The sequence below is a fragment of the Salmo trutta genome, chromosome 1 (genome assembly GCF_901001165.1).
Source record: "Salmo trutta chromosome 1, fSalTru1.1, whole genome shotgun sequence".
In the NCBI taxonomy this organism is placed as follows: domain Eukaryota; kingdom Metazoa; phylum Chordata; class Actinopteri; order Salmoniformes; family Salmonidae; genus Salmo; species Salmo trutta.
This window is the reverse complement of record NC_042957.1, coordinates 65,377,892-65,387,891: the sequence shown is the minus strand read 5'-3', so window position 1 is coordinate 65,387,891 and position 10,000 is coordinate 65,377,892. Positions and strand designations below refer to the sequence as shown.

Genomic DNA, 10,000 nt, shown 5'->3' with positions numbered 1-10,000 from the left:
CTCTACCTCAGCAGCAGGACCACAGCCCTCTACCTCAGCATCAGGACCACAGCCCTCTACCTCAGCATCATGACTACAGCCCTCTACCTCAGCATCAGGACCACAGCCCTCTACTTCAGCATGAGGACCACAGCCCTCTACCTCAGCATGAGGACCACAGCCCTCTACCTCAGCATCATGACTACAGCCCTCTACCTCAGCATCAGGACCACAGCCCTCTACTTCAGCATGAGGACCACAGCCCTCTACCTCAGCATGAGGACCACAGCCCTCTACCTCAGCATCAGACCACAGCCCTCTACCTCAGCATGAGGACCACCAGCCCTCTACCTCAGCATCAGGACCACAGCCCTCTACCTCAGCATCAGGACCACAGCCCTCTACCAGCATCAGGACCACAGCCCTCTCACCTCAGCATCATGACTACAGCCCTCTACCTCAGCATCAGGACCACAGCCCTCTACTTCAGCATGAGGACCACAGCCCTCTACCTCAGCATGAGGACCACAGCCCTCTACCTCAGCATCAGGACCACAGCCCTCTACCTCAGCATCAGGACCACAGCCCTCTACCTCAGCATGAGGACCACAGCCCTCTACCTCAGCATCAGGACCACAGCCCTCTACCTCAGCATCATGACTACAGCCCTCTACCTCAGCATCAGGACCACAGCCCTCTACTTCAGCATGAGGACCACAGCCCTCTACCTCAGCATGAGGACCACAGCCCTCTACCTCAGCATCAGGACCACAGCCCTCTACCTCAGCATCAGGACCACAGCCCTCTACCTCAGCATCAGGACCACAGCCCTCTACCTCAGCATCATGACTACAGCCCTCTACCTCAGCATCAGGGCCACAGCCCTCTACCTCAGCATCAGGATCACAGCCCTCTACCTCAGCATCAGGACCACAGCCCTCTACCTCAGCATCAGGACCACAGCCCTCTACCTCAGCATCAGGACCACAGCCCTCTACCTCAGCATCATGACTACAGCCCCTCTACCTCAGCATCAGCAGGCCTCACGGTCTACTGCACAGCTAACACTACACTATGGCTCTGCTTCTGTCCAGGATGCATGGGAGACTGCTATAGCCCTGATGACTCAGAAACATGCACACGTGCAAACACGCACACACACACAGGGACGCATGCATAAATGCACACACACACACACCCAGACAGACTCAGACGTTATGCACAAACATGCACACATACTGTAGGCACTCACACACACACACACACACACACACACACACACACACACACACACACACCAAACAATGGATTCTAAGGAAACTCATCTGAAAGTCTATTCCCTAATAAGCTTATTAGCTCAGTTTTGGTTGGGGAGACAGGGAGAAGGGGAGAGAGGGAGAGGGGAAGCTGTGCATCTCCCAGCCCACACAGGGGACAACAAAGTGGGGGTGGTAGCACTCAAGGCTCGGCCTACGTTTTGGATCTCCATGGAGATGAGGTGGGAGAGTGTGTGTGCTGCTGGGGAACACATAAACACCTGATCCAATACTAGGTCAATCCATTTGAATTCAGTCACTTTTTGACAGCAACACCTTTTGGTTTGAACAAAACCTTCCATACATATTTGCCCATTGTAGAAGTGGTCAGAAAGTGACGTTTTGGACCTGAATGACAAAACATTGAAGAAATAAAAGGTGCTCAAAGTTGACCTATGTTGCATACCCCCCATACCATGACACATCCATGTCTTCATCACTGGAGAAGATTCATATCATTTACAAGATTACAAACAGTGTTGTCAAACTATTTGATCATTTTTTTTTAAAATTTGTTTTTAATAAAAATGATGACATTTTTTAACCTTTAACGTCAATTATCTAAAAACGTAAACGTAAACTCCGATTTACTGGCCCAACACTGTAACCACTAGGATACCTGCTGCCCATAAATATAGGGTGGGTTCTGGCTGTTAAATGTACAAAAATGGGAATAAATTGTATATTTCAACTTTCAAATGGTACCACAAAATGGTTGGAGGTCCACACATTCAATGTTGACTTGAATGGGAATATCTGTTGTTTTCAATAATACTGTCAATCCTCAATTGGAAACCTATTCAACCTATTCAATTTACATTTCAATGGTGTACCAGCTAAGTTGCAGTAGTCTGAAGGGATAGGTCCATTCTGTTAGTTATATTTCTATGATTGAAATGACACCCACCCTGTATTCTAGAGCATGTTATGTCTCAACCGATGGCAGGCACAACACAAACACCTCAGATTATGTAAAGTAGGGTCTAAACTACAACATATGCAAATATGAAGAAAAAAAATCGGAGTTTACGTTTACGTTTTTAGATAATTGACGTTAAAGGTTAAAAAATGTCATCATTTTTATTATTTAACCTACTGCATTGTGCAAAACCAGTGTGAATACATACATACACATACACACATATAATGCATTCACATACACACATATAATGCATTCACATACACATTACAGGGAATAGGGTAAACAGCTTTATCTGACTAGCAAATTCACTTTGCAATCAACTGACCTGAATTCCATCTGGCCTAGTAGCAGCTATAGTGTGTGTATAGTACACGTATCTCTACAGTGTGTGTGTCTGTGTGTGTGTGTGTGTGTGTGTGTGTGTGTGTGTGTGTGTGTGTGTGTGTGTGTGTGTGTGTGTGTGTGTGTGTGTGTGTGTGTGTGTGTGTGTGCGCGTGCACGTAGTCTGTGTACGTATGCGTGTGTGTTTTGGACGAATCTCCAGAATCTGCTCAACAGGAAGAGAACACTTCCTGCTCTCAGAGAGCCTCAACAGAAAGGGACGTACCACCCTGGTCATACACAAGTAACTAAATATTTAACTTAACAATTCTTCCAAAAGCAATGAGGGACCAAATCAGAAGTCAACACAACACAGGATCATGTTATGTAGTTATTGACCTCCGTAGATTGAAAGCAGCTGAAATCAGTCTGCCTCACAGTAAGGCTAACAGAACCAGTCGATAAGCAAACACACACACACACACACACACACACACACACACACACACACACACACACACACACACACACACACACACACACACACACATACACACACACACACACACACTGACACAAACACACCCACACTCCCCTACCCTTGACCATCACACAGGAGAGGCCTCCATGTGCGTACTGAACACAGATACCATCCTACACACTGGTTGTTAAAAGCAGCAGTCGTGACTTGTTTCCTTAAGGCTGAGACAGTCAGTCAGAGATGGCTGGCCAGACAGCCTCAAGCTGAATGTATTTAGACTTGGAGAGAACCTACAACCCTGCAGCTCAACCTGAAAAGCAGAAAAGCTCAATACACATAGTTGATAGAAGTAGCCATGATGCTAACCTCATCCGCAGGCATTATCCATTAACATACGTACATGCAAACACACAGACACACAGAGACCCCCCCCCCACACACACATTCATCCCCCACACCATCACCATCAACGCCTATCCCCCACACCATCACCCCCTATCCCCCACACCATCACCCCTATCCCACACACCATCACCCCCTATCCCCCACACACACACCATCACCCCTATCCCACACACCATCACCCGCTATCCCACAAACCATGACCCCTTATCCACCCCACACATACCATCACCCCCTATCCCCCACACCATCACCTCCTATCCCACACACCATCACCCCCTATCCCCCACACCATCACCTCCTATCCCAAACACCATACCCCCTATACCCCACACACACACCATCACCCCTATCCCCCTATCCCCCACACACACACCATCACCCCCTATCCCCCCCACACACACCATCACCCCCTATCCCCTACACCATCACCCCCATCCCACACCATCACCACCTATCTGCCCCACACACCATCACCCCTATCCCACACACCATCACCCCCTATCCCCACACACACACCATCACCTCCTATCCCCCCCACACACCATCACCCCCTTTCCCCCACACCATCACCCCCTATCCCCCCCACACACACCATCACCTCCTATCCCCCTATCCCCCCCACACACACCATCACCCCCTATCCCACACACCATCACCCCCTTTCCCCCACACCATCACCCCCTATCACCCCCACACACACCATCACCTCCTACCCCCCTATCCCCCCCACACACACCATCACCCCCTATCCCACACACCATCACCCCCTTTCCCCCACACCATTACCCCCTATCCCCCCCACACACACCATCACCTCCTATCCCCCTATCCCCCCCACACACCATCACCCCCTTTCCCCCACACCATCACCCCCTATCCCCCCACACACACCATCACCTCCTATCCCCCTATCCCCCCACACACCATCACCCCCTATCCCCCACACACATCCCCCCTATCCTCCACACCATCACCCCCTATCCCCCGCACACACACCATCACCCCCTATCCCCCACACCATCCCCCCCTATCCCCCCCACACACCATCACCCCCTATCCCCCGCACACACACCATCACCCCCTATCCCCCGCACACACACCATCACCCCCTATCCCCCACACCATCACCCCCTATCCCCCACACCATCACCCCTATCCCCCACACCATCACCCCCTATCCCCCACACCATCACCCCTATCCCCCACACCATCACCCCCTATCCCCCACACACACACCATCACCTCCTATCCCCCACACCATCACCCCTATCCCCCACACCATCACCCCTATCCCCCACACCATCCCCCCCTATCCCCCACACACACACCATCACCTCCTATCCCCCACACCATCACCCCCTATCCCCCCACACCATCACCCCTATCCCCCACACCATCACCCCCTATCCCCCACACACACACCATCACCCCCTTTCCCCCACACCATCACCCCCTATCCCCCCCACACACACCATCACCTCCTATCCCCCTATCCCCCCCACACACCATCACCCCCTTTCCCCCACACCATCACCCCCTATCCTCCCCACACACACACCATCACCCTCCTATCCCCCTATCCCCCCCACACACCATCACCCCCTTTCCCCCACACCATCACCCCCTATCCCCCACACCACACCATCACCTCCTATCCCCCTATCCCTCACACACACCATCACCCCCTATCCCCCACACACACACCATCACCTCCTATCCCCCTATCCCTCACACACACCATCACCCCCTATCCCCACACCATCCCCCCCTATCCCCCCCACACACACATCCCCCCCTATCCTCCACACCATCACCCCCTATCCCCCACACACACCATCACCCCCTATCCCCCACACCATCACCCCTATCCCCCACACCATCACCCCTATCCCCCACACACCATCACCCCCTATCCCCCACACCATCACCCCCTATCCCCCACCCATCCCCATATCACCCCCCTATCCCCCCACCCACACCATCACCCCCCTATCCCCCACACCATCACCCCTATCCCCACACCATCACCCCCTATCCCCCACACCATCACCCCCTATCCCCACACCATCACCCCCTATCCCCCACACCATCACCCCCTATCCCCCACACCATCACCCCTATCCCCCCCACCATCACCCCCTATCCCCCACACCATCACCCCCTATCCCCCACACCATCACCCCTATCCCCCACACCATCACCCCTATCCCCCACACCATCACCCCCTATCCCCCACACCATCACCCCTATCCCCCACACCATCACCCCTATCCCCCACACCATCACCCCTATCCCCCACACATCACCCCTATCCCCCACACCATCACCCCTATCCCCCACACCATCACCCCCTATCCCCCACACCATCACCCCTATCCCCCACACCATCACCCCTATCCCCCACACCATCACCCCCTATCCCCCACACACACCATCTCTCCCACTCAGAGAGAGTTGATATGTGTTTCTATTAGCATACTGTACCTACTAACCAACCCACCTCCAGTGTAGATACAGTAAAAGTCTAGTGACAGCAGTAATGTCTTTAATTAGCCCAACATGGAGGATCCTCTTCAGTGTTTGACAAAAACACTAAAAGCCAGAGGAGATTTATACCGTCAGTTGCAGTTTTTATTGCTCTTATTGAGTTAGGTAATGCCACATTCAAGATGCTATGCTGCCCTTTATAAAGTATACTGCTTCAGTCTCCCTAAGGCAGGCTCACACACGCATGCACACACAGAACACACACAGAACACAGAACACACACACAGAACACAGATCACACACAAAGAACACAGATCATGCAGAACACACACACAGAACACAGAATACACACAGAACACAGAACACACACCCATGTCTCTTCCCAGGTGACAGTATAATACAGTATGTCCTCTATGTAACGCGGTGAGATAATGCAAACCGCTTAGCATTGTTAACGTATGCCAGAAAAAGGCACAGTGGTTTAGAGGGTTTGGACTGATGGACAGAGCGAAAGAGAGAGAAAAGAAACAGAGAAAAAGAGAGATAGACAGAAATAAAGAGACAGAGGCTGTTCAAGGCTGGATCAATCCCCCCTCTCTCTCTCTGTGAGGTCATGCAGTCCCCATGCAGGGTCACGATCAATAGGAGCTCATATTCAGGCTTACCTTGAGACTTCAGTGGCATTCAATCTGCTGCCTCTGGCCTGGGCTGCAACACTGTCTCTCCTCACTGACACACACACACACAGCCAGGCCATGGATCATGCTGCTGCTTTAGAGGCCTGCATGGGAGAGAGAGACACATCGGTTGTGGTGAGGGGGAGCACTAGAAGGTATATCATTATCTTACTGTCACACTCACACATACACACACCCACACACCCACACACACACACACACACACACACACACACACACACACACACACACACACACACACACACACACACACACACACACACACAGCGGTAGCACTCTGATTAGCAGGTAAACCCCGACTGCCACTTCACTCTCTCAAGCAGCAGACAGACTGCAGTTCTGTGAATGAACTGGGACTCATAAGATATTAATGTGCTGAACTTGTCTCCAACACAAACGCATAGATGTATGACAAAACCCCCCTGATCCCTCAGTAACCCTGTTCACCAGAGAGTGTGAGCAGAGAGAACAGAGACTGAGGTGTTCAGGTAAGGAGAGATTGAATGGTGACTGAACTCTGTGTCCAGCTAGTCAATGTAACTACATTGTCAATGCTTTTACCACAAAAACACATACAGATGTATGTGTAATGACAGGATTATAGCACAATTGATGTCAATGAGATACAGCAGACATGAGCCCAAACCGCCCCTCAATTCCTGTCTCCCTATTCATTACTGAAACCAACATCAGTATCTGTCTCCCTATTCATTACTGAAACCAACATCAGTATCTGTCTCTCTATTCATTACTGAAACCAACATCAGTATCTGTCTCCCTATTCATTACTGAAACCAACCAACATCAGTATCTGTCTCCCTATTCATTACTGAAACCAACATCAGTATCTGTCTCCCTATTCATTACTGAAACCAACATCAGTATCTGTCTCCCTATTCATTACTGAAACCAACATCAGTATCTGTCTCCCTATTCATTACTGAAACCAACATCAGTATCTGTCTCCCTATTCATTACTGAAACCAACATCAGTATCTGTCTCCCTACTCATTACTGAAACCAACATCAGTATCTGTCTCCCTATTCATTACTGAAACCAACATCAGTATCTGTCTCCCTATTCATTACTGAAACCAACATCAGTATCTGTCTCCCTACTCATTACTGAAACCAACATCAGTATCTGTCTCCCTACTCATTACTGAACCAACATCAGTATCTGTCTCCTACTCATTACTGAAACCAACATCAGTATCTGTCTCCCTATCATTACTGAAACCAACATCAGTATCTGTCTCCCTATTCATTACTGAAACCAACATCAGTATCTGTCTCCCTATTCATTACTGAAACCAACATCAGTATCTGTCTCCCTATTCATTACTGAAACCAACATCAGTATCTGTCTCCCTATTCATTACTGAAACCAACATCAGTTCTGTCTCCTAGTCATTACTGAAACCAACATCAGTAGCTGTCTACCCTATTCATTACTGAAACCAACATCAGTATCTGTCTCCCTATTCATTCCTGAAACCAACATCAGTATCTGTCTCCCTACTCATTACTGATGCCAAACATCAAGTATCTGTCTCCCTACTTCATTACTGAAACCAACATCAGTATCTGTCTCCCTATTCATTACTGAAACCAACATCAGTATCTGTCTCCCTATTCATTACTGAAACCAACATCAGTATCTGTCTCCCTATTCATTACTGAAACCAACATCAGTATCTGTCTCCCTACTCATTACTGAAACCAACATCAGTATCTGTCTCCCTACTCATTACTGAAACCAACATCAGTATCTGTCTCCCTACTCATTACTGAAACCAACATCAGTATCTGTCTCCCTACTCATTACTGAAACCAACATCAGTATCTGTCTCCCTATTCATTACTGAAACCAACATCAGTATCTGTCTCCCTATTCATTACTGAAACCAACATCAGTATCTGTCTCCCTATTCATTACTGAAACCAACATCAGTATCTGACTCCCTACTCATTACTGAAACCAACATCAGTATCTGTCTCCCTACTCATTACTGAAACCAACATCAGTATCTGTCTCCCTATTCATTACTGAAACCAACATCAGTATCTGTCTCCCTATTCATTACTGAAACCAACATCAGTATCTGTCTCCCTATTCATTACTGAAACCAACATCAGTATCTGTCTCCCTATTCATTACTGAAACCAACATCAGTATCTGTCTCCCTATTCATGACTGAAACCAACAACAGTATCTGTCTCCCTATTCATTACTGAAACCAACATCAGTATCTGTCTCCCTACTCATTACTGAAACCAACATCAGTATCTGTCTCCTTACTCATTACTGAAACCAACATCAGTATCTGTCTCCCTACTCATTACTGAAACCAACATCAGTATCTGTCTCCCTATTCATTACTGAAACCAACATCAGTATCTGTCTCCCTATTCATTACTGAAACCAACATCAGTATCTGTCTTCCTATTCATTACTGAAACCAACATCAGTATCTGTCTCCCTATTCATTACTGAAACCAACATCATTATCTGTCTCCCTATTCATTACTGAAACCAACATCAGAATCTGTCTCCCTATTCATTACTGAAACCAACATCAGTATCTGTCTCCCTATTCATTACTGAAACCAACATCAGTATCTGTCTCCCTATTCATTACTGAAACCAACATCAGTATCTGTCTCCCTATTCATTCCTGAAACCAACATCAGTATCTGTCTCCCTACTCATTACTGAAACCAACATCAGTATCTGTCTCCCTATTCATTACTGAAACCAACATCAGTATCTGTCTCCCTATTCATTACTGAAACCAACATCAGTATCTGTCTCCCTATTCATTACTGAAACCAACATCAGTATCTGTCTCCCTACTCATTACTGAAACCAACATCAGTATCTGTCTCCCTACTCATTACTGAAAACCAACATCAGTATCTGTCTCCCTATTCATTACTGAAACCAACGAACATCAGTATCTGTCTCCCTATTCATTACTGAAACCAACGAACAACAGTATCTGTCTCCCTATTCATTACTGAAACCAACATCAGTATCTGTCTCCCTATTCATTACTGAAACCAACATCAGTATCTGTCTCCCTATTCATTACTGAAACCAACATCAGTATCTGTCTCCCTACTCATTACTGAAACCAACATCAGTATCTGTCTCCCTACTCATTACTGAAACCAACGAACATCAGTATCTGTCTCCCTACTCATTACTGAAACCAACCAACATCAGTATCTTGTTCTCCCTATTCATTCCTGAAACCAACATCAGTATCTGTCCTCCCTATTCATTACTGAAACCAACATCAGTAACTGTCTCCCTATTCATTACTGAAACCAACATCAGTATCTGTACTCCCTATTCATTACTGAAACCAACATCAGTATCTGTCTC

At 48.0% G+C, this 10,000-nt stretch overlaps 1 pseudogene; it reads right to left on the bottom strand.

Annotated features, from left to right (window-relative positions):
* Positions 1-6,762, bottom strand: part of LOC115197417 (testis-expressed protein 2-like) — a 36,533-nt pseudogene extending 29,771 nt beyond the window's left edge.
* Positions 6,763-10,000: the final 3,238 nt, after the last annotated feature.